General features: G+C 45.4%; 1 protein-coding gene across 6 annotated transcripts in view; it reads left to right on the top strand.

The window, feature by feature from the left end:
* The window catches only part of LOC137632573 (protein prune homolog 2-like), a 507662-nt gene that overhangs the window by 200932 nt on the left and 284062 nt on the right, over positions 1 to 22668 (top strand). The gene's annotated exons all lie outside the window — the stretch shown is intronic.

Raw genomic sequence — 22668 nt, 5'->3', positions numbered from 1 at the left:
ACTGTACGGTCTGCCAGGCTCGCCTAGTCGATGCCTTCCATAACCCTCCCTCAGCGGAGGTCAGGGACACTTCTTGGGATAAGCTACGCAAGTGGGTGCGTGGCTTCCAGAAGAATGCCACCGGACCGTACCTGGCCACTGAAGAAATGAGGTCCCTTTTGTTCCCAAAGGCCTCCCCTGATTCTGTGGTGCCCAAAGATTTGATCCCCACTGTCCAAATTACGGTGGAACCAGACGTAGTCATGGCCCAGTCCATGCACGAGTGCCACCTGGATTCCAAGAACGACGAACACATGTTGGATATTTCGGAGGGCACGGAGAAGACCCTTATGGCTCAAGGTGCGGAAGATGATGAGGACCAGGTGGAATACGCCGAGTCGGAGCAAGAGGTCGCTCCTCCTTCCATCACCGCCCCTACTCCTACACCGACGGAAGTGTCTCTCCCGTCTACCTCCGCTACCCCGGAACCCATGCCATCCGCCCAAGAGATGTTCCGGATGATCAAAGCCATCATGGACGACAGGCTGAAAGAAAATCAGGAGTTCATCAGGTCCATGATAGGATCCAAAGAACCGAAGAAGATCTCGGTTAAGGATTTCCCTGCTTGCTCACACGCCAACCCATGGAGGTATGCTGAGCATATGGTTATCGCGACCGGCAGGATCTTCGTCAGCAACAAGATCGGCACGGTCCCCCTGGAAGACGTGGAGTTCTTCCCAAATTTCGAGGCCTACCCGGACTGTTACGTCCGGCTTCTTTCTGAACCTGCCTCTAAAGAAGAGACCGAACCAAAGGAGGAGATAGTGTTCGATCTCGCGAAGGCCCAGGCTATGCTAGCCAATACGTTTAAAAGTAGGGGTTTTACCTACTCTAAGCTTCCGGCCCTGAGCAAGAAGCACCCTACCTACGTCGCACCCGACGATACAGTCCTTCCATTCATGGAAAAGGCCTTCGCTGCGTGCCTCAAGGCTGTGGAAGAGGGAAAAGCCTCCCCTGCACTGGAGGAGTGCAGACCCTTCTCCATAGTGACTCCCCCCGACGCTCGACACTGGAAGGACATCCAGCATACTTTCGTGGTGGGAAAGCTAGATCCTGACGTCGCCGGACGTCAGTTTAACGAAGACCTCCCGAAACTCAACGATCACCTCCTTCGTCGGGAACAAGATACGAAGGAGAGGCTTGCAGCATCCATGTCCCACCAGGTCCAACTTGATATCATGGCCTGTGACACCAGAGTACCAGACCACTACATGGTACTCGCCAAATCCCACATGGCAACCCTGGTGAAGGATATGTACCACTTCATGAAGGCTCGGAGAGCCTGTCGTGAATTCGTGTTCGCAGGTGCCACTGTGAAACACGAACCCCGGAGGCTGATTTCCTCCAACATCTGGGGTAAACACCTCTTTTCTTCTGACCTTGTGAAGGATATCACAGACAAAGCCGCCACGGAGAATAGGAACCTTCTCCACAAGTGGGGGATGTCAAAAAAGAGGAAATCCTCTCAGGACGACGGACCTCAACCTAAGAGGAAATCCTCCAAACAGAAACCCCAGCAACGTCAACCAAGATGACAGTTTCCGGGACCCGCTACTCCCCAAGTGGCAGCTCAGCCACAGCAGACCTTTCAGCTGGTCACCCAACCGGTCTTGTCACAGTCACCGGTTTTCACCCCTGCTTTCGAGCAACAGACGACTACCTTTCGTCCCAAAGGTAGAGGCTCAAGCAGAGGTGCAGGCAGAGATGCGTCTCGCCGTCCCTCCAGAGGCAGAGGAGGAAAGGGAGCTAGCGGCCGAGGTGGTACACCCTCGGGACACCAGAAGCAATGAAGTGCTTCCGGTGGGAGGAAGACTCCGCCAATTCCAGGATCGTTGGACCTTCGATCCCTGGGCACACAGCATCGTCAAGAAGGGTCTAGGCTGGAGTTGGACTCAACCACCCCCAACCTTCCAGCAATTCTTCCAACAATCAGCCCCCCTTCTGGAAGAATATGTCCTAGATCTCTTGAACAAGAAGGTGATAAGGAAGGTAAAGTCCACCAGGTTCCAAGGGAGACTGTTTTGTGTCCCCAAGAAAGACTCCGACAAGCTCAGAGTCATTCTGGACTTATCCCCCCTCAACAAGTTCATAGCGAACGACAAGTTCAAGATGCTGACTCTTCAACAAATAAGGACCCTTCTGCCTCGAGGTTCTTACACGGTCTCCATAGACCTGGCGGATGCCTACTGGCACGTTCCAATGAACCATCACGCTTCCTCCTACCTAGGATTTCGACTCCAAAGGAAAAGCTACGCCTTCAGGGCCATGCCCTTCGGCCTCAATGTGGCCCCTCGGATCTTCACAAAGCTGGCGGACGCCATAGTACAACAGCTCCGCCTCCGAGACGTCCAGGTGATGGCCTACCTCGACGATTGGCTAGTCTGGGCTCCATCGCCCGAGGATTGTTTAAAATCCTGCAGCAAAGTCACCCAGTACCTAGAACACCTGGGATTCAAGATAAACGTGAAGAAATCTCGCCTCTCTCCAGCTCAGAAGTTCCAATGGTTAGGAATCCAATGGAACCTTCAGTCACACCGCCTTTCCATTCCCCAGAAGAAAAGGAAGGAAATAGCAGGGTCTGTCAAACGACTACTGAAATCCAAGCGGATCTCAAGACGCCAGCAGGAACGAGTTCTAGGCTCTCTACAGTTCGCCTCAGTGACAAACCCAGTGCTTCGTGCACAGCTAAAGGATGCCGCGGGAGTCTGGAGACGTTCTGCATCCATCGCTCGAAGAGACCTCAAGAGACGGCTCCCAAACAGACTTCGACTTCTCCTCAAGCCGTGGTCGGAAGCAAAGGCCCTGAAAAGGTCCATTCCTCTTCAACACCCACCTCCATCACTCAACATCCACACGGACGCTTCGCTGGAGGGTTGGGGAGGTCACTCCCACCAAAAACAGGCTCAAGGCACATGGTCTCCCCTGTTCAAGACGTTTCACATCAACATCTTGGAGGCCATGGCGGTCCTTCTAACTCTGAAGAAACTCTCCCCGCCTCCCTCGATCCATATTCGTCTAACCCTAGACAACTCGGTGGTAGTTCGATGTCTCAATCGCCAAGGCTCAAGATCGCCCCAGATAAATCAGGTGCTTCTTCTAATCTTCTGTCTGGCAGAGAAGAAGAAATTGCACCTGTCTGCAGTTCACCTACAAGGATTCCGCAATGTGACAGCGGATGCTCTATCTCGGACAAGCCCGATAGAGTCGGAATGGTCTCTAGACGCAAGATCATTCTCCTTCATCTCTCACCAAGTCCCAGAACTTCAGATCGATCTCTTCGCAACGAGCGACAACAATCAACTTCCTCGGTATGTGGCCCCGTACGAGGACCCCAAGGCAGAAGCAGTGGATGCCATGTCACTGGACTGGAACAGATGGTCCAAGATCTACCTGTTCCCTCCCACCAACCTTCTGCTGAAAGTCCTCTCCAAGCTGAGAACCTTCAAAGGGACAGCGGCCCTAGTGGCTCCCAAGTGGCCCCCGGAGCAAATGGTACCCCCTGGTCCTGGAGCTGCAGCCCAAGCTGATCCCTCTCCCGGGCCCAGTTCTCTCCCAACAAGTACAGAAGTCGACTGTCTTCGCTTCATCATCGAAAATCAAGGACCTTCATCTCATGATTTTCTCTCCCTAGCCGCAAAGAAGAGGTTTGGGATCTCGAAGAAAAGTCTAGACTTCCTCGAGGAATACAAGACCGAATCTACAAGACGGCAATACGAATCATCTTGGAGAAAATGGGTCTCTTTCGTCAAGGCAAAAAATCCTACGGAAATCACCATTGATTTCTGCATGTCCTTCTTCATTCACCTTCATGGACAGGGATTAGCAGCCAATACGATTTTGACTTGCAAATCGTCCTTGACTAGACCACTACTGTATGCCTTCCAAATTGATCTGTCCAGCGACATCTTCAATAAACTGCCGAAAGCATGCGCTCGTCTACGCCCAGCACCCCCACCGAAACCGATATCCTGGTCATTGGACAAGGTGCTCCATTTCGCCTCCAACTTGGATAATGATTCATGCCCTCTCAAGGATCTGACTCAGAAAGTTATATTTCTCTTTGCTCTTGCCTCAGGAGCCCGAGTCAGCGAAATAGTGGCATTGTCAAGAGAAGAGGGCCATATCCTGTTTACTGATTCAGGAGACATTACCCTCTCCCCGGATCCGACGTTTCTCGCTAAAAACGAATTACCCACCAAAAGATGCGGCCTCTGGAGAATATGCCCCCTGAAGGAAGATGCCTCTCTATGCCCAGTAGAGAGCCTCAAGGTCTATCTTCGCAGAACTTCGAACTTTGGTGGAGGCCAACTCTTCAAAGGAGAAACATCGGGCAGCGACCTGTCACTGAAACAACTAAGAGTGAAAATCACCTACTTCATTCGCAGAGCGGATCCTGACAGTACACCCGCCGGTCACGATCCTAGAAAAGTTGCATCGTCTCTGAATTTCTTTCAGAGTATGGACTTCGAAAGCCTTAAAAGCTTTACAGGCTGGAAGTCCTCGCGTGTTTTCTTCAAACATTATGCGAAACAAGTGCACGAAGTCAAACATTTAGTGGTAGCCGCAGGTAGTGTTATGAAACCTGCACCTAACTCTGCATAGAGCAGCGAGTTACTTGGGACTCTAACTCTTCGGGTGCCTATGTTGACCCTCGAGCGATACATAGTGATGTCGAAAACACTTAGTGCTTTCTTATAACTGTTCTTATCCCAGGTGAAATGTCATAGTCGTCACACAAGCGCCGCATGCCTAGAGCATGATGTGTTTTAATTAAAGACCGACGTTCCTCGAGAACGAATGCCTACTAATAAATTTGAAATTCCCTTTCAGATTCAAGAGCAAGTCTTTATTACTATGTACATTATAATTCACTGTAAATTAACTTTACTTATTGCTGTAATTTATTTTAAATTTTCTGCAATTGTGAAATAAAATTCCTATTTTATTACTTGTGCGTCTCAATCCGCTCCTACTTATACTATGAAATATATGCCTGTCATAGTTTTATTATCCCCTTCTCTATGGTTCATGGAGATACTAAGATCCTAACCCTTAGTATATATTCACTCTTACAATGTAATATTCCAATACGAATACTTACTCTTCATACCCTAGAGACGAAACTAACCTTCTTAGCACACAGTGCCTAACCACCACTTGTCTGCCCTCCAGAATGTTCCGATATGAATGCCAATCATTCAGTCTCGTCTCCAAGTTCTTCAGGTTCTTCTAGCAAGGTGAATAGCCCTTCGATAACCATTTTGATCTCGGCATGGCCGTGGGAACTTCACTGCCAAGGGGGGCAGGAAGATTCTTCCCTACATTTCTTTTAAGATTACTATGCTACATTGTTCAAAGCCCTTGGCGCTTACCCAATAGGGGAAAATCTACCACGATACATTGATTCTCTGGTATTCTTCCATCAGGACGCCATGGCTTGAGCCCAAAAAACGGATTTTGAGCGAAGCGAAAAATCTATTTTTGGGTGAGATAGCCATGGCGTCCTGATGGAAGAATACCAGAGAATCAATGTATCGTGGTAGATTTTCCCCTATTGGGTAAGCGCCCTGCTCTGCTGTATCATGGTGATCGGCAAGCAACTGGCTTCAGGATGAAGACGGACGTGACGTCATTTAAGCAATGGCGCCCGTTTGTTTACGCCTCGAGTACCAAAAGTAGCCACGGATGAGATTAGCTATGGAACGGCTCCCAGCTATTCTCCGCCCTTACACACCGAAGCATTAACTCTGTTCGGGGTGTAGATAGCTATGTGGCGCGTTAATACATGCGTCCCCTGTTGATATACGATGTCTTAAAAGGGAAACCTTTAGGATACTCTCTCCAGAAGTTAGAATTCTGTGATAACCTGTGGTTAAATTCTCTGGGAATATCTTAGTAGTTATTTACCCAAGGAAGTTACCAAAAAGGAACCTTCCATCAGGACGCCATGGCTATCTCACCCAAAAATAGATTTTTCGCTTCGCTCAAAATCCGTTAGTATATATATATATATATATATATATATATATATATATATATATATATATATATATATATATATATATATATATATATATATACTGTATATATATATATATATATATATATATATATATATATATATATATATATATATATATATATATATATATATATATATATATATATATATATATATATATATATATATATATATATATTTATATAATGTATACATATTTTTTTGGGCTCAAGCCATGTCGTCCTGATGGAAGTTCCTTAAAGGCAGCTTCCTGGGGTATATTACAACTATGGCGATATTCCCAGAGAATTTACCTTCAGGTACCCAGAATTCTAACTCCTGGAGCGAGTATCCCTAAAAAAGACCTTAGGGATATCGTAAATATCAGTGGACGTATTCTTGACACGCCTCATAGCAATCTATACCCCGAATAGAGTTAACACTTCGTAGGGGTCAAATGGCAAGAAAACGAAAACGATAAGAAAGGGGGGAGCCGTTCGTAAGGCATCTCTCCTCCCCGTTTCGAAAGCGTGCCCTGCGCCGCTTGCGGCGCCATCTGTATTCCTTTTTGCGTAGCTCTACGACTCGGTGTTTTGTTCCCTGTTTTCTACCAAATCTTGGAATTTCTCGTGTTATAATGCTTTCTCCAACTTCTTCTGCCTCGGATAAGTTGAGTACTATTTCTTTTATGTATAAATGTAGGCTCTTGGTTAAAATTAAAGTAATTAAAAGAGTTATCTTTGATACAAGAGCTGTTGCCTGCTGGAGGCATCATGGATGCTGTCGCTCGCTAGAATAGGATTTATTTGTTAGCAAGAGCGACGTTCCCAGCCCCTTTGCGCTTAAATATTAGCTAATTAGCTTATTTAGGAATTCTGTTATGATGCGTTAGTAGTGTGCCTGGCGAAGTTTTGCCTAGGCTGCCAACACTAGTCTTCGTAGGCTAGCGGTTGGCCTATGTACTTCCTGCATGATAATTAGTCTTCCAAGTGTGATTTTATTGTTTTAAGCGTTAGGCAACGTTATACATATAAGCCCTTTTCGAGTACCTTCCAAGATAGTATTGGTGTGAGTTTCGGTGAATTAGGTAATCGATTCTCTTAGTGCCTAGGCTAGGTTGTCTTAGGTCATTATAATATTATCTGTTTCCCCATTTGCTCCCTTCTCTTCGGGGAAGGGGCAAACCCTTTCCCTCTGTTTAAGCCCTAGGCTTAACTCTAGTGGTTTGTTTGAATTAATTTTCAAATATATCTATGCTGGAGTAGTACTGTACCTTCCCGTTCCATCTGAATTGGTTCAGAGGGGGACAGTACAACAGTGTTTAGTCTGAGTCCGGGTTGGTCTGGCATGGGGCAGAGTCTCCCTTGCTGACTGACACGGGCATACGGGGTTTATCCCCCTTGGTCCACCTTGTTGGGTTCCAGTAGTGTTCCCTTCGCTCGGTGACCCCTCAGACTTGTCCTCTTGCCGTTCCGGATTCGGGATATGTTCTCTTTTCTGGAATAGCAATTCCTTCCTTGCCGTGGTTTTAGGGAGGCAGCCAGTAGTGCCGGCCTCCCCCTCGGGTCTTTCTCTGGCTGAGATGAGCTGTCTTAGTGGGGAATGACCCTTAACCAAGGCAAGGTTGGATAAGACCCTCTGTCCTTCCCTTCTATTTTCCGTTCCTTTGTGCCAGTCGTCCGCATCCGTACCTAGCCTAGGTTAGGATGGGGAACTGACGTGGTCTCCTGTCGGCCGGCAGAGTGTGCCGACCGGCAGAGACCCTTCCTTCGAGTGCTGCCCGGTCCTTTCTTGGTCCCTCCATCGCTGCCGTCTGTAGATTCAGTAAGCAGCGGTTAGGAAGCCTGACTTAGTGTCTTCCCTTCCTTTTGGCACTCTTTCGGGTGCCGGGCACAGAGACTCATAGCCTCTTAGCCCGGCATTCATTCTGTTGTCTTCGTATGTGTTGTCCTTGCCGTCTGCCGGCCTACAGGCCGGCCGTCGGTGGGGAGGGGTGTTCTCCAGTTCTCTTGCTGTCGGTCGGCGATGGTTATATACCTTTGCCGGCCGGTCTCTTGCTCATCTGCCGGCCACTACAGTGGGGCCGGCAGCCGAGCGCTGCCTGGTGTGGAGGCCAGCCGGCAAGGTTTGCTTACTGCTGCCGGCCGGCCTGCTACACTGCCCGGTTAGCCGGCCACTAAGAATGATGGCCGGCAATGCAATGCAAACCGGGTGGCTGCGGACCGGCAACCACTGCCGGCCGGTTCAGGCATGGGATCTGGAGTTCTCCCCAATAAGGGTGATCTGTTGTTGTGTACTTGAGATCTACCTTTCGAAAATCGGGGGGGGGGGGGGGTGCTGACCGGCAATGGCCGGCCGGCACACCACCCTCAGGTACTGTATCAGTCCTTTCTTTGGTGGTGTATTCAACCAAGGGAGTCCATGATATAGTAGGTTACAACACTGTTTTTTCTATCTTACTTGTGTTACCTGTGCATTCACTTGGTGTCGCCTTACAAGGATAAAAGAGAATTCTTTTCATCCCTGGCCGGAATGGTAAAAATTTTACCTTAGGTGTGAGCTACACCTAATTCCCTTTGGAAATATGCTCTCTGGTTATTCTAGTAAAGACTAACTATGTGACTTTGGCTGGTGGGCTTCCACAGGTGTTTGTGTGGGTTTCACAAGTAGGTGTCTTTCCCTTATTCTTGGTGAATACTCATTTGTTACATGTGAATTGAAATTCACTTGATATTCATGGAAATCTTTCTTCTTTTACAGGAGGAGCATCCGAAGTGTGATAGTGTCTTCTGCAATGTCCGTAGTAAGAACTTTTGCGGACATGTCTCGTGTAGGAGGCACGCTGCTTGCGCAGCCTCCAATGATGACCATCGTTACTGGGATCCGCAGGTATGTGCTGTATGTACTAACCTGCTATCAGAGGCTTTTGAATCCCCTAGGTCGGCGGAGTCAAGAGATGCAGCGAGGGAGAAGCTTCGCTTATGGGTAAGGGGTTTTCAGAAAAACACCACTGGACCTTATCTTCCTAATGAGAAGATGAGGGCATATCTTTTTCCCAAGGCTTCCGCTGATGCTGTTGTTCCCCAGCCTCGGCCGGAGATCACTCTCGTCCAGATCCCAGTGGAGGAGGATGTCGCTGATGCTATGCAGGACATCCAGTTGGACGACAAGATGTCTGACTTGTCCGATCGTGCGGAACAGGATCTCCTCGCAGAAGGCGAGGAGGAGGATCGAGATCCTATTGCCGTGGAGGAAGAGGTTCCCGTATCTTCAGACGTGCCGGTTCAGGTCCCTGAACCTATCCCCTCTACCTCGTCCGCTCTTCCAGCAGAGCTAGGACAGGCTCTCTCTTCCATCGTTGGTATGATCCAACAGATGCAGAGGGAGAATAATCAGAAGGCCGCTACTTTGGAGCTCCAGATGCAGAAGATCACAGCATCACGTGGACCTCCAAAGAAGCTCAACGTGAAGGACCTTCCTCTGTGCTCGGATGCCAACCCGTGGAGATATGCCGAGCACATGCCGATGACGATTGGGAAGATCGTCATGTCGGAGAAACTGGGATCAATTCCCCTTGAGGAGGTGGAATTCTGGCCCAGTAGAGGGGCCTACCCGCACTGTTATGTCCGTTTGAAGAAGGAGCCGGCCTCGAAGGAGGAGAAGGAACCAAAGGAGGTGATTATCCTGGATCACTCCAAGGCTCAAGCCACATTATCAGCTGCATTGAAGGAGAGGGGGTTCTCAAACTCTAAAGTTGCCGCTTTGAGTAAGAAGCACCCCTCCTTCGTATCCTCCCCGGCTAGGGCCTTCCCCTTTATGCAAAAGGGGTTCGCGGCCGTCTTGAAGGCGGTTGAAGCTGGCAAGCCATGTCCATCTCTGGAGGAATGCAAACCTCTTTCGTTGGCATTGCCGCTGGACAATAAGGACTGGAAGGAGGTGCACCTCACTTTCTCGGTTGGGAAGTTGGACGCCGACATTGCTGGTCAGCAGTTCGGCGAAAACCTTCCCAAGTTGTCGGAATTCCTCCTACGGAGGGAATTGGACACTAAGGAGCGCCTGGCAGCCTCGATGTCTCTCCAGACCAACATGGAGACGATGGCTAGCGACCCCAAGATGCCGGAGATGTTCATGGTAATGGCCAAGATCCATCTGGCCACGGTGACTAAGGACCTTTATTGCTTTGTTAAAGCAAGGAGGGCCTGTAGGGAGTTTGAGTTCGCCTCGGCCACAGTGAGGCATGAACCCAAGAGGCTCATTTCATCCAGCATCTGGGGTAAAGATCTCTTTCCCAACGACGTGGTCAAAGAGGTCGTGGACAAGGCAGCCACTGAGAACCGCAATCTTCTCCTGAAGTGGGGCCTGTCCCTTAAAAGGAAGTCTTCTCCGGATGAGGGCCCTCAGCCGAAAGGAAAGGCGAAGAAATCAAGGTTTTCCTCCCGTCCAGCCAAGCCTTTCAAGCCACAAAGACAGCAGCAGCAGCAGCCAGCTTTGCCTCCGGTACCACAACTGGTAGCCCAGACCCCGACCACCTTCCAATGGGTACCCCAAGCCATGTCATCAGCTTCCCCGGCATTCAATCCCGTGTTCGAGGGACAATCAACCACGTTTCGTGCAAGACCCAGAGGGGCAGCCAGAGGTTCGGCAAGACGCCCCTCTAGGGGACGAGGATTCAGAGGTGGTCGCGGCCAGGGAGGCAAGACTGCAGGACAGTCAAAGTGAAGTGTCGCCGGTAGGTGGGAGACTTCAGTATTTCCGGGATCGCTGGACCTTCGATCCCTGGGCCCACAGCCTTCTCAAAAATGGACTGGGTTGGAGTTGGTACAGTACTCCGCCCCAGTGCCCTCAATTTTTCCAACACTCCACCCCCGTTTTGGAGGAGTACATCCAAGATCTGTTGGAGAAAAAGGTGATCCGGAGGGTAAAGTCCATCAAGTTTCAAGGGAGGCTGTTTTGTGTTCCCAAGAAAGACTCGGGGAAACTCAGAGTCATTCTGGACTTGTCACCACTCAACAAGTTCATAGTGAACCACAAGTTCAAGATGTTAACGTTACAACACATAAGGGCCTTACTGCCCAAGAGGGCATATACCATCTCCATCGATTTGTCAGACGCATATTGGCACGTTCCAATAAGTCGCCGTCTCTCCCCCTACCTAGGATTCAAGCTACAACAAAAACTTTATGCTTTCAGAGCGACGCCCTTCGGGCTAAACATAGCCCCAAGGATCTTTACGAAGCTTGCGAGCGCAGCGCTCAAACAGTTACGCCTAAAAGGGTTCCAAGTAGTAGCCTACCTGGACGATTGGTTGGTGTGGGCAGCATCCAGAGCAGAATGCCTGCAAGCTTCCCTACAAGTGATTCAGTTCCTGGAATATCTAGGTTTCATGATCAACAGAAAGAAGTCTCGTCTTTCTCCAGCTCAGAGGTTCCAGTGGTTGGGAATTCACTGGGATCTAGTGTCACACCGTTTTTCCATTCCGATGTCAAAGAGGAAGGAAATAGCGGGGTCTGTCAGGAGACTTCTAGGTTCCGAGAGGATATCAAGACGCGAACAGGAGAGGGTTTTGGGCTCTCTTCAGTTTGCATCAGTAACAGACCCAGTGCTAAGAGCACAGCTAAAAGATGCAGCGGGAGTATGGAGAACCTTTGCATCGAAAGAGCGAAGGGACTTGAAGAGACCGGTCCCACTTCGACTACGTTCTCTTCTCAGACCGTGGTCTCAAGCCAGTCGTCTAAAGAGGTCTCTACCTCTTCAGCCATCCCCCCCGTCAGTGACAATCTACACAGACGCCTCAAAGGTAGGGTGGGGGGGGTCACTCCCATCGGAAAAAAGTGCAAGGGACCTGGTCCAAGCTATTTGGGACTTTTCACATAAACTTTCTAGAAGCTATGGCAGTGCTTCTTACCCTGAAGAAAGTATCCCCACGTCACTCGATCCATGTAAGGTTGGTACTGGACAGCGAGGTGGTAGTGAAATGTCTGAATCGGCGGGGATCGAGATCCCCACCTCTCAACCAGGTAATGTTAGCCATATTCCGACTGGCGGAGAAGAAGAAGTGGCACCTGTCAGCAGTTCACCTTCAAGGAGTCCGGAATGTGATCGCGGACGCTCTATCCAGGGTTGCTCCGATAGAGTCAGAATGGTCCCTAGACGCAGGATCATTCTCTTTCATCTTGAGACAAGTCCCAGAACTGCAGATAGACCTCTTCGCGACGAAGGACAACAAGAAGCTGCCGAAATATGTGTCCCCATACGTGGACCCCTTGGCGGAAGCAGTAGATGCGATGTCCCTCGATTGGAACAGATGGTCCAGGATCTACCTGTTTCCCCCTCACAATCTGATGTTGAGGGTCCTCAACAAACTGAGATCCTTCAAGGGAGTAGCAGCAATAGTGGCCCACAAGTGGCCGAACAGTGTATGGTTCCCTCTAGCTCTGGAACTACGACTGAAGTTTCTATCACTCCCGGACCCAGTTCTGTCCCAGCAAGTCCAGAAGTCGACTGTCTACGCTTCATTACAGAAAACCCGAACCCTGCAGCTCATGATTTTCTCTCCCTAGCGGTGAAGAAACGCTTCGGAATCTCAAAAGATAGCATCGACTTCCTGGAAGAATACAAGTGTAAGTCTACTAGGAGGCAGTACGAATCTGCATGGAAGAAATGGGTAGCCTTTGTCAAAGACAAGAACCCACAAGAGATCTCTACAGAGTTCTGCCTATCCTTCTTCATTCACCTCCACGGACAGGGGCTGGCGGCTAACACAATTTCTACATGTAAGTCAGCTCTGACAAGACCCATTCTATATGCCTTCCAGGTAGACCTCGCTAACGAGATGTTTAATAAGATCCCGAAGGCCTGTGCTAGGCTTAGAACATCAGCTCCTCCAAAGCCTATTTCGTGGTCGTTAGACAAAGTCCTTCATTTTGCCTCATTACTGGATAATGAGGAATGTGCATTGAAGGACCTGACTCAAAAAGTGATCTTCCTTTTTGCCCTTGCTTCTGGGGCCAGAGTTAGTGAGATTGTGGCCCTCTCGAGAGAGGAGGGCCGAGTTCAGTTCCTGGATGGGGGAGATCTGAACCTGTTTCCGGACCCTACGTTTCTCGCTAAGAACGAGTTGCCCACCAACAGGTGGGGTCCCTGGAGAATCTGCCCTCTGAAAGAAGATGCATCTCTATGTCCCGTAGAATGCCTAAAGGTCTATCTTCATAGAACTTCAGACTTCCATGGGGGCCAACTATTCAGAGGAGAAACATCGGGCTCGAATTTATCTTTAAATCAGCTTAGGGCGAAAATTACATATTTTATTCGCAGAGCGGATCCTGACAGTTCACCCGCAGGTCATGATCCGAGGAAAGTTGCTTCATCCTTAAACTTCTTTAACTTCATGGATTTTGAACACCTTCGTTCATACACTGGCTGGAAGTCTTCCAGGGTATTCTTTCGCCACTATGCTAAGCAAGTGGAGCAGCTAAAGAGGTCTGTGGTAGCAGTTGGTTGCGTCGTTAACCCTGCTGTTTAACTCTGCGAGGAACAGTGGAATCATTTGGGACTTTGATTCTTGGGTGAGTGGTTAGTTATATGCCTTGATATAACTAGTAGTGAAGGCTCTGAGAGCCCACAGTGACTGTTCCAGCGTTATGGTGATGGTAGCACAAGTACAGACAGGTGTGCCAAGCGTTTGCTAACGCTATTGTCAGCAAAGTAGTAACATGGACGTTAACTTTGATACCTGGGTATGTGGCAAGTGACATATTTGTTTTCTTTCAGATAACCATCCATCCATGCACTACGGTACTTGTGTAAATTGTTGGTCATCCACCTTTCATATGTACATATTTATGGTGACCATGTCTATTTATTGTTACTCAATAAACTTGTTCTCGGGAACCTTGCGTCTCCTTCACCTATATTGATTTCATGTTATTTGTTGAGCATTTAGCCTATGTATATTAATCGGGGATATCTATAATAGCCTATTCCTTAATGCAAAGCCTTGTTGCACTGGTTTATACTTTCCTTAGCATAAAGGACTCCACCCCTCTCTGAGGACGGTGGTGGCAGCAAGTTTAATCCTACGCAGATATAACCTTTTGTCTAATTTTACTTCGACCAGGGTGCTGGTCAGGATTTTTCCCTTGGATGCTGTAGTCCCGTAAGACTAGGCTTTACTTCATATAGAGTGAGACCACTATATTGTACTGGCTGGCGAGTGATTCATACATAGGTATATGTACTCTTCGATCGTTTCTAGAGTCTAGTAGGACTCCTCCCTGTAGGGGGCAGGAAGTGCTTTCATGGCTTATGATTAGTGAAAAGATGTATAACGGTAACATCTTAGGTCTTTCAGTCGAGTTGACTAAGAAACATTCCTGAGGAGTACGGCACGTATTGAGAATCCACAGATACAGTAATGCTCTGGTATACTTCCATCAGGACGACATGGCTTGAGCCCAAAAAACGGATTTTGAGCGAAGCGAAAAATCTATTTTTGGGTAAGATAGCCATGTCGTCCTGATGGACCCGCCCTGTTCCTTTTCAAAAAAAAAAAAAAAAAAAAAAAAAAAAGTGAAAAGGGTTGTAGGACCCCTCCCTACATACAGTATCTGTAGCACCTTGTGTATCGCTACAAGGAATACAGATGGCGCCGCAAGCGGCGCAGGGCACGCTTTCGAAACGGGGAGGAGAGATGCCTTACGAACGGCTCCCCCCTTTCTTATCGTTTTCGTTTTCTTGCCATTTGACCCCTACGAAGTGTTAACTCTATTCGGGGTATAGATTGCTATGAGGCGTGTCAAGAATACGTCCACTGATATTTACGATATCCCTAAGGTCTTTTTTAGGGATACTCGCTCCAGGAGTTAGAATTCTGGGTACCTGAAGGTAAATTCTCTGGGAATATCGCCGTAGTTGTAATATACCCTAGGAAGCTGCCTTTAAGGAACTTCCATCAGGACGACATGGCTATCTTACCCAAAAATAGATTTTTCGCTTCGCTCAAAATCCGTTATATAATGTATACATATTTATATATATATATATATATATATATATATATATATATATATATATATATACAGTATATAGAGTATATATATATATATATATATATATATATATATATATATATATATATATATATATATATATATATATATATATATATATATATAATGTATAAATATGCATATATATACATATATATTTATATATAATATATATATACATATATATACATATATATACAGTATATAGAGTATATATATATATATATATATATATATATATATATATATATATATATATATATAATGTATAAATATACATATATATACATATATATTTATATATAATATATATATATACATATATATACATATATATACATATATATATATATATATATATATATATATATATATATATATATCATATATGTATATATATGATATATATATATATATATATATATATATATATATATATATATATATATATATATATATATATATATATGTATGTATATATATATATATATATATATATATATATATATATATATATAATTCTATACACATATTATATATATGTATATATATATATATATATATATATATATATATATATATATATATATATATATATATATAAATATATATATATATATATATATATATATATATATATATATATATATATCATATATGTATGTATATATATATATATATATATATATATATATATATATATATATATATATATGTATGTATATATATATATATATATATATATATATATATATATATATATATATATATATATATATATATATATATGTATGTATATATATTTATATATATATATATATATATATATATATATATATATATATATATATATATATAATATATATATAATTCTATACACATATTATATATATATGTATATATATATATATATATATATATATATATATATATAAATTATATATAAATATATATATATATATATATATATATATATATATATATATATATATATATATATATATATATACATATATACATACACCTGAAGCTGAGGAAGACCTTGATGGGCTCATGAATGAATTCAGTGTATTAGAAGCGGCTGTCATTAAAAAAATCATGCGATGGAAAGCCCTAGGTTATGATGGAATAACTGTTGAGATGATATCGGCCAAAAATAAAGTAACTCCCAGCATACTTACAGGATTATTTTGGAGAATGTGGTGTAAAGAGGAAAAACCTGATAAATGGGAACTAGGAGTGTGGGTGAAATGGCAAAAAAAGATTAACTGACAGCATTAATTAAAGAGTTATCACCCTTACGTCAGTTGTCGTGAAAACATATAGTATGCTTATTCTAAAGAGACTAGAGAGAAAAATTGACGAAAAGCTGAGAAATGAACAAGCAGAATTTAGAAAAGTTAGAAGTTGTATTGACCAAATTTTCATTTTAAGACATGTTATACAGCAATGGGTAGAATGTAGAAAAAAAATTTTGATAGCATTTGTGGACTACGGAGAAGCCTTTGATAGTATGCACCGACTAATTTTGTGGAGATTCCTGCGTTATTGTGGAGTTCCACTTGAATATGTAAATTTGATTGTCTGTTAATGAGCATAACAAGTTCAAAGTTAATGTTAGTGGAGTCCTATCAAATGAATTTCCAGTGAACACTGGAGTACTCCAAGGGAATGTGTTGTCACCTATGTTGTTTATCCTCTTCATGGATTTTGTATTTCATAGAACAGTTGGGGATGGTTGAGAAGGATTAAGCTGGATTGGTAACAAGAAATTAGCTGTCCTAGAACACCACAGCATTTGCAAAGCTTGCTTACCAGAATGCATGAAATATCTCATGAGGTTGGGCTCAAGATAAATAGAAGAAAGACAGAGATGATGAGAACGGAATATGCAATGGAAAATGAAATATCATTGGAAGGAGAAAGGATTAATAAGGTGGAATAATTTAAACATTTATGAACTATGATCTCTAATACAGGATCTTTAGAATTTGAGTTTAATGAAAAAATTGAAAAAAGCAAATCAGACAATGGCTAGGTTAAGTAAAATTTGGAAATCAAAACGCCTGAAATTACATATAAAAATCAGGCTATATATTAGTTTAGTGAGATCGGTGTTACTATATGGACATTAGTCGTGGTATCATAATGAATCATTCCCAAACAGATTTCCTAAATTTGAAAATAAAGCCTTTAGAAGAATATTGGAAGTTAATCGACAAGTCAAAATTATAAATTTAATATGTGAGATTACCAGTGCCTTATGTGACGAGATCATGGTGAAGGATAGATGGAGATGGTTTGGGCATGCTCTTCGCATTCCCCAAGAGAGATTAGTTCATCAAACTTTCAACTGGGCTCCACAAAGCCCTAGAAGAGTTGGAAGACCCATGCATACATGGCTGAGGACTATGGAACATGAAGTAGAAGATGGTAAATGGAGAAGTATTGACATAAAAGCTCAATATAGAGATGACTAGTAAAATATAACTGAGGCCCTTTGTGTTAATAGTCATTGGAGAAGAGCAGCCACCCTGCTCATACCCGCACTGGTACCATTGACATCACTTTTGAATTGAAAGCAGGAATTCTTTGGGGATAGATGATGGATAGGTCAAGTATTTGTAAAGAGGTCAAGGTTTGTAGTTAGGAAAAATACAAATTATTTCAAAATTTGTCATTTGTTTCGGCACTAGATACAAACCCTTTCAGTCTTTACAGTGGACTCACTATTATGTGGTCGGAAGTCCGCAGACAACTGGCTGGTTCCTGTCTAAGGGTGAGCATCTGTGCTTCACACAAGCTTTCTAGATACCGTGTCACCTCGATAACCTCAGAATAGTGAGAGATAACTGCCTAAGCAATCTGTGTGATGGTGCACAAGCTAAGCATTGTGACTTGGCCAGGTAAGAGAAACTTTGAAGCTAAGCTCTGCAAATAACCTAGACAATGCCAGACACCGCCTTGCCTGGAGATCAGGGACACAAAACATATATATCCATATATACTAGGTTACACAAGGGACAACGTTACCCACCTGCAGTCAGAGGATGTCAGCTTGCAGAGTTTCTCGGAATGAAGAATGAAGAGGCCAGTCACTTATTCATTTATTCTAGACTTACTACTGGGAATGTCTTCCCTCGATCAACTGCTATTTATTATACGAAGGAGCTGAGGTGTTTCTGACCAAGTTTTGTGCAGCCACCACAAGACCTATCGAAAAGGTATCCAGGTTCCTGTTGGTTATGTCTTGCAGGTAATGGGCTGTGAAGGTTGTTAGGAGTTCCCACACACCTTCTTGTGTTGCTTGCATTACAGAATAGTTCTTCTTCAACACCGGTGATTTGCTAACATTCCCCATGTTGTGAGCTCTCGGTCAACAGTCAAGAGGAGTGGAGTTCGAGGGTAGGGCTTGTTCAATCATCTGTTGAAGCCAGGCAGAGATCGTGTTCCTGGTGAGCCTCCTCTTGACTCTGCCAATACTCACAAACAGTTGGTTGACCTGTGGGCGGGGTATTGTGGTTTGCTCTAGATACCTCTTCAGCACCCTCACAGGGCATAATAACAGCTGATCTGGATAATTGGTTACAGAACGGAGACTCAATCCGGAAGGGCCCGAATCTAGGAACCACTACAGCCGGATTTTGAGTCTTGGCAACAAACTCAGGGACGAAGTTGAGTGTTACTTGCCCCAATCCCCTAGAACAGGGGATATCATAAGATGGACCATGTAGCTTGCTGGCTTTCTCAACAGACGACAGGCCTAACAGGAAAACCGTCTTAAGGGTCAAGTCACTATCTGATGACTGATGAAGTAGTTTGTAAGGTGCTCCTCTCAGGGCTCGTAGTACGCGAACTACGTTCTAAGGAGTAAGTCTGACTTCTGGTTGAGGGTAAATGTTCTTGAAACTTTGTATTAGCAGAGACAATTCCGTCGAGGAGGAAATGTTGACTCTGTTCAATCATGGCTGAGCGGTACCCTTTCACCACCGAGACCTGTTATTATTATTACTTGCTAAGCTACAACCCTATTTGGAAAAGCAGGATGCTATAAGCCCAGGGGTCCAGCAGGGAAAATAGCCCAGCGAGGAAAGGAAAAAAAAGGAAAAATAAAATATTTTAAGAAGTTACATCAAAATAAATATCTCCTACATAAACTATATAAACTTTAACAAAACAAGAGGAAGAGAAATTAGATGGAATAGTGTGCCCGAGTGTAACCTCAAGCAAGAGAACTCTAACCCAAGACAGTGGAAGACCATGTTACAGACGCTATGGCATTACCCAAGACTAGAGAATAATGGTTTGATTTTGGAGTGTCCTTCTCCTGGAAGAGCTGCTTACCATAGCTAAAGAGTTTCTTCTACCCTTAGCAAAGGAAAGTGGCCACTGAACAATTGCAGTGTCGTAACCCCTTGGGTGAAGAAGAATTGTTTGGTGATCTCAGTGTGGTTAGGTGTTTGAGGACAGAGAACATGTAAAGAATAGGCCAGACTATTCGGTGTATGTGTAGGCAAAGGGAAAATGAACTGTGACGAGAGAGAAGGATCCAATGTAGTCCTGTACAGTCTGGCCAGTCAAAAGGCACCATAACTCTCTAGTGGTAGTATCTCAACGGGTGGCTGGTGCCCTGGCCAACCTACTACCAACAGAGTTTTTCTTCTCTGAGATACAAGAAAAGCTCTGCTAAGTTTTCCTCTCTGAAGTACAAGAAAAACTCTGCTATTACTGGGATAGTGGCACTGAACAGGAGCAATACCCCTTCAACGACACTAACCATAAGGATAGCCCACTTTTCCTGATAGATGGCGGAAGACGACTCCTAGAAGTATTCTGATATTCTTTTTGCAACTGGTTGTGTAAAGCCTCTAGCCAAGAGGAGTTTCTGGATAACCTCCAGGCGTAAAACCATAGCAGAGCTGCTGCCCTATGATATAACTTTATATGTGGTTGTTTGAGTAGATTAGGCAGTGGAAGGAGCTCCCCCTGTACATCTGTCAGCAGATGTAGAAAGGTTTGGATCATAGAGAGGTCTTGTAATGCCCTTACCTTGATTAGAAGCCTTCTTGCTAGGAAGAGGGAGGGAATGCATAGATGTCCACGTTATCTCACTGGTGTTGGAAGGTGTCCTGCCATACGGCCTGGGGATCTGGTACTGGCGAGTAGTACACTGGAAGTTTCCGGTTGAGGGACGTCACGAACAGGTCTATCATTGGCAAACCACAAGAGGTTAAGACTTTGTGTTGGCCATTTGATGTTTCACTGACCACTCGGAGGCTCCTTGAACCCTTCTGGAAAGGGTGTTGGCCTTCCGCTGGAGGTGGAAGATGCAGAATGGCGAGAGGAAGGTGTAGGATCCGCACTTGCTTGCGATTATAACACATCTAATCGCAAATCGTTCCAATGTTTGCTGATTTCCTCGTGAAATTGCAAGATTCACATGCAAAATCACGAACTTCATGCGCCAATGTATGCATTTCGCGAGGAGAAGTGCAAATAACAGGAACACTAGGAGCCACAGAGGAAGAGTAATGTCGAAAGCCTTGCTGCTGCCTCAGAGGAGCACCTATGTCCGACGAAATCGGCAGAGGAGTCCTCCGAGTAGGGACTACTCTAGAAGGAGATTGCACCACATTGGGATGCGTCTCCTAGAATCGCATAGGCGAGCACTTACCTAAGACTCCCCGGGCTGTGAAAGGCACTGATGGTTTAGCTGGGCACCTGTCTGAGGAGTGGTCAAGTTCATCATCAGGTTCCGTCCGATGTCGCTTGGAAGGTCTGGTTGAGGGGCTAAGTGCTTGGAAGGTCTGGTTGAGGGGCTAAGTGCTGATGGACTGTTCGTACGCCTACCTTTACCTCTAGACGAGGAACATCTACACCTTGATTGCGAACACGCGGTTCATGATCATGATATTCGTGAACGTGAAAGTCTAGCTCTCGTTCGAGAACGGCGTGAATGTCACAAGTGCCTATCTTGCAAACGACACACTCGCGAGCGCAAATGCCGACCTTGTGATTGTGAGCGTAGTCCTAGCGAGCGCGAGTACCGTCCTCGTGATCTAGATCGAGACAATCTGGAACGCGAGCGTCTGGACCTAGGTTTAGACCTTGCTCGCAATCGTGAAGTAACGCTATCGCGAGACTTGTCCTCATGAAGATGCACGTGCGTTGAGACCTACGGTCTCGTGAGTGCGAAGCTCTAGAGCGCGAGTGTCTTCTAGGTGAAGAGCGCTCTGATCGTGATGACCTACAATCATTACAATCTTCCAATTGGCGCGAACGACGATCAGAAGTAGTTCCAGAAGGGCGAGACGATGGCGATGGCGATGCTCGTCCCCTAGCGCTACTGATGGAAGGCGTGCTGATCCCCGGAAGATCATCACCTGCAAGTTGAGGGTTCCTCTGCAAAGAAACAGAGAGTTGAGGGTTAAGGGATGATGAGGTCCCAGGATAGAGAGAGGGTTCGTCGTCAGCAGAGCGACGTTGGTGAGGCGAACGCAAACGATCACCTCGTCCACGCATGGAAGGCAACAGTTGGACCTTGCACAACTCACGAGCGCGAGATGTCGATGGCTCCAGAGAAAGTTCCCTCGTGGCACCATGCTGAAGAATGAGATGCAGCTCCTCCTTCGAAGGGAGTCCTGAAATCCCTAAGGATGACCACACCTGAAACAAATCTGCAAGGGAAAAAGGCTTGCCAGCAGCAGTAGAAGGTGCTCTAGAGGAAGCAACAATCGCCCCCCAGTAACCTGGGGTTGCCTAGAAGATGATCAATCTGTGCTTCTGCTAGCTCGTCCCTAGTGAGAGCGCGCAAGGAGGAGCTTTTGAGAGAGATTTGGGGGTGCAAGAAGAACAACGCGTCCCGTTCGCCCGAGTTAGAACGATCGTGCTTAGTCTTCTTCCTGCGCCTTCCAAACCTGTCCTATTGGGAGGCAGAACACTCCCTACACTCTCCGCAGGGCGAACCCTGCTCGCAACGATGCCCTTGACACTTAAGACACAGAGAGTACGGGTCGGTCTCCAACGATGACATGAAGGTCCCGCACGCGGCACCTCCTCACCCTGGACATGTTTGCATGATGAAGGCAATCGCAGAAAAAGGATACGCACACCTGAAAAGAGAAAGCAAAAATCAAAAGGTCCAATGACAGTCATGAGGAGAACGGACACGTCTGATCTCTACTGAGCCAAAAGAAAAAGTGACGTCTCACAGATGTGAGAGTATATATAGAGGCAGCTGGGTAACCCCTATTCACCACCTGCCTACCTGCTAAGTGGTTAGGCAGGGTTGCCACCTCGCAATTAAAGTCTAATGGCTACTTCCAGCTGGCGCTGAAAGAATACCCACATAAATAATGAAAGGTTTGTTAGTATGGGAACAATCACAAATTTTCAAATTAATTTGTGATTTTCCTAGTAATAAAAACCAGAGTCCTTTCAGATCAACTTCCCTCCTCAACCACTCTTTCAAGTCTTAAGCTAAAAGGTCAAACCAAAAGATAAGAATATATGGCTAGAAAGAGGACAGGGCTCCTCGCCCCGCTCCCTACCCAGTTGGATTACGTCTTGTTATCCAGCCTT

The sequence above is a fragment of the Palaemon carinicauda genome, chromosome 41, assembly GCF_036898095.1.
Source record: "Palaemon carinicauda isolate YSFRI2023 chromosome 41, ASM3689809v2, whole genome shotgun sequence".
Taxonomy (NCBI): domain Eukaryota; kingdom Metazoa; phylum Arthropoda; class Malacostraca; order Decapoda; family Palaemonidae; genus Palaemon; species Palaemon carinicauda.
Note: the sequence above shows the minus strand (reverse complement) of the source record. Positions and strands in the feature narration are given on the sequence as shown.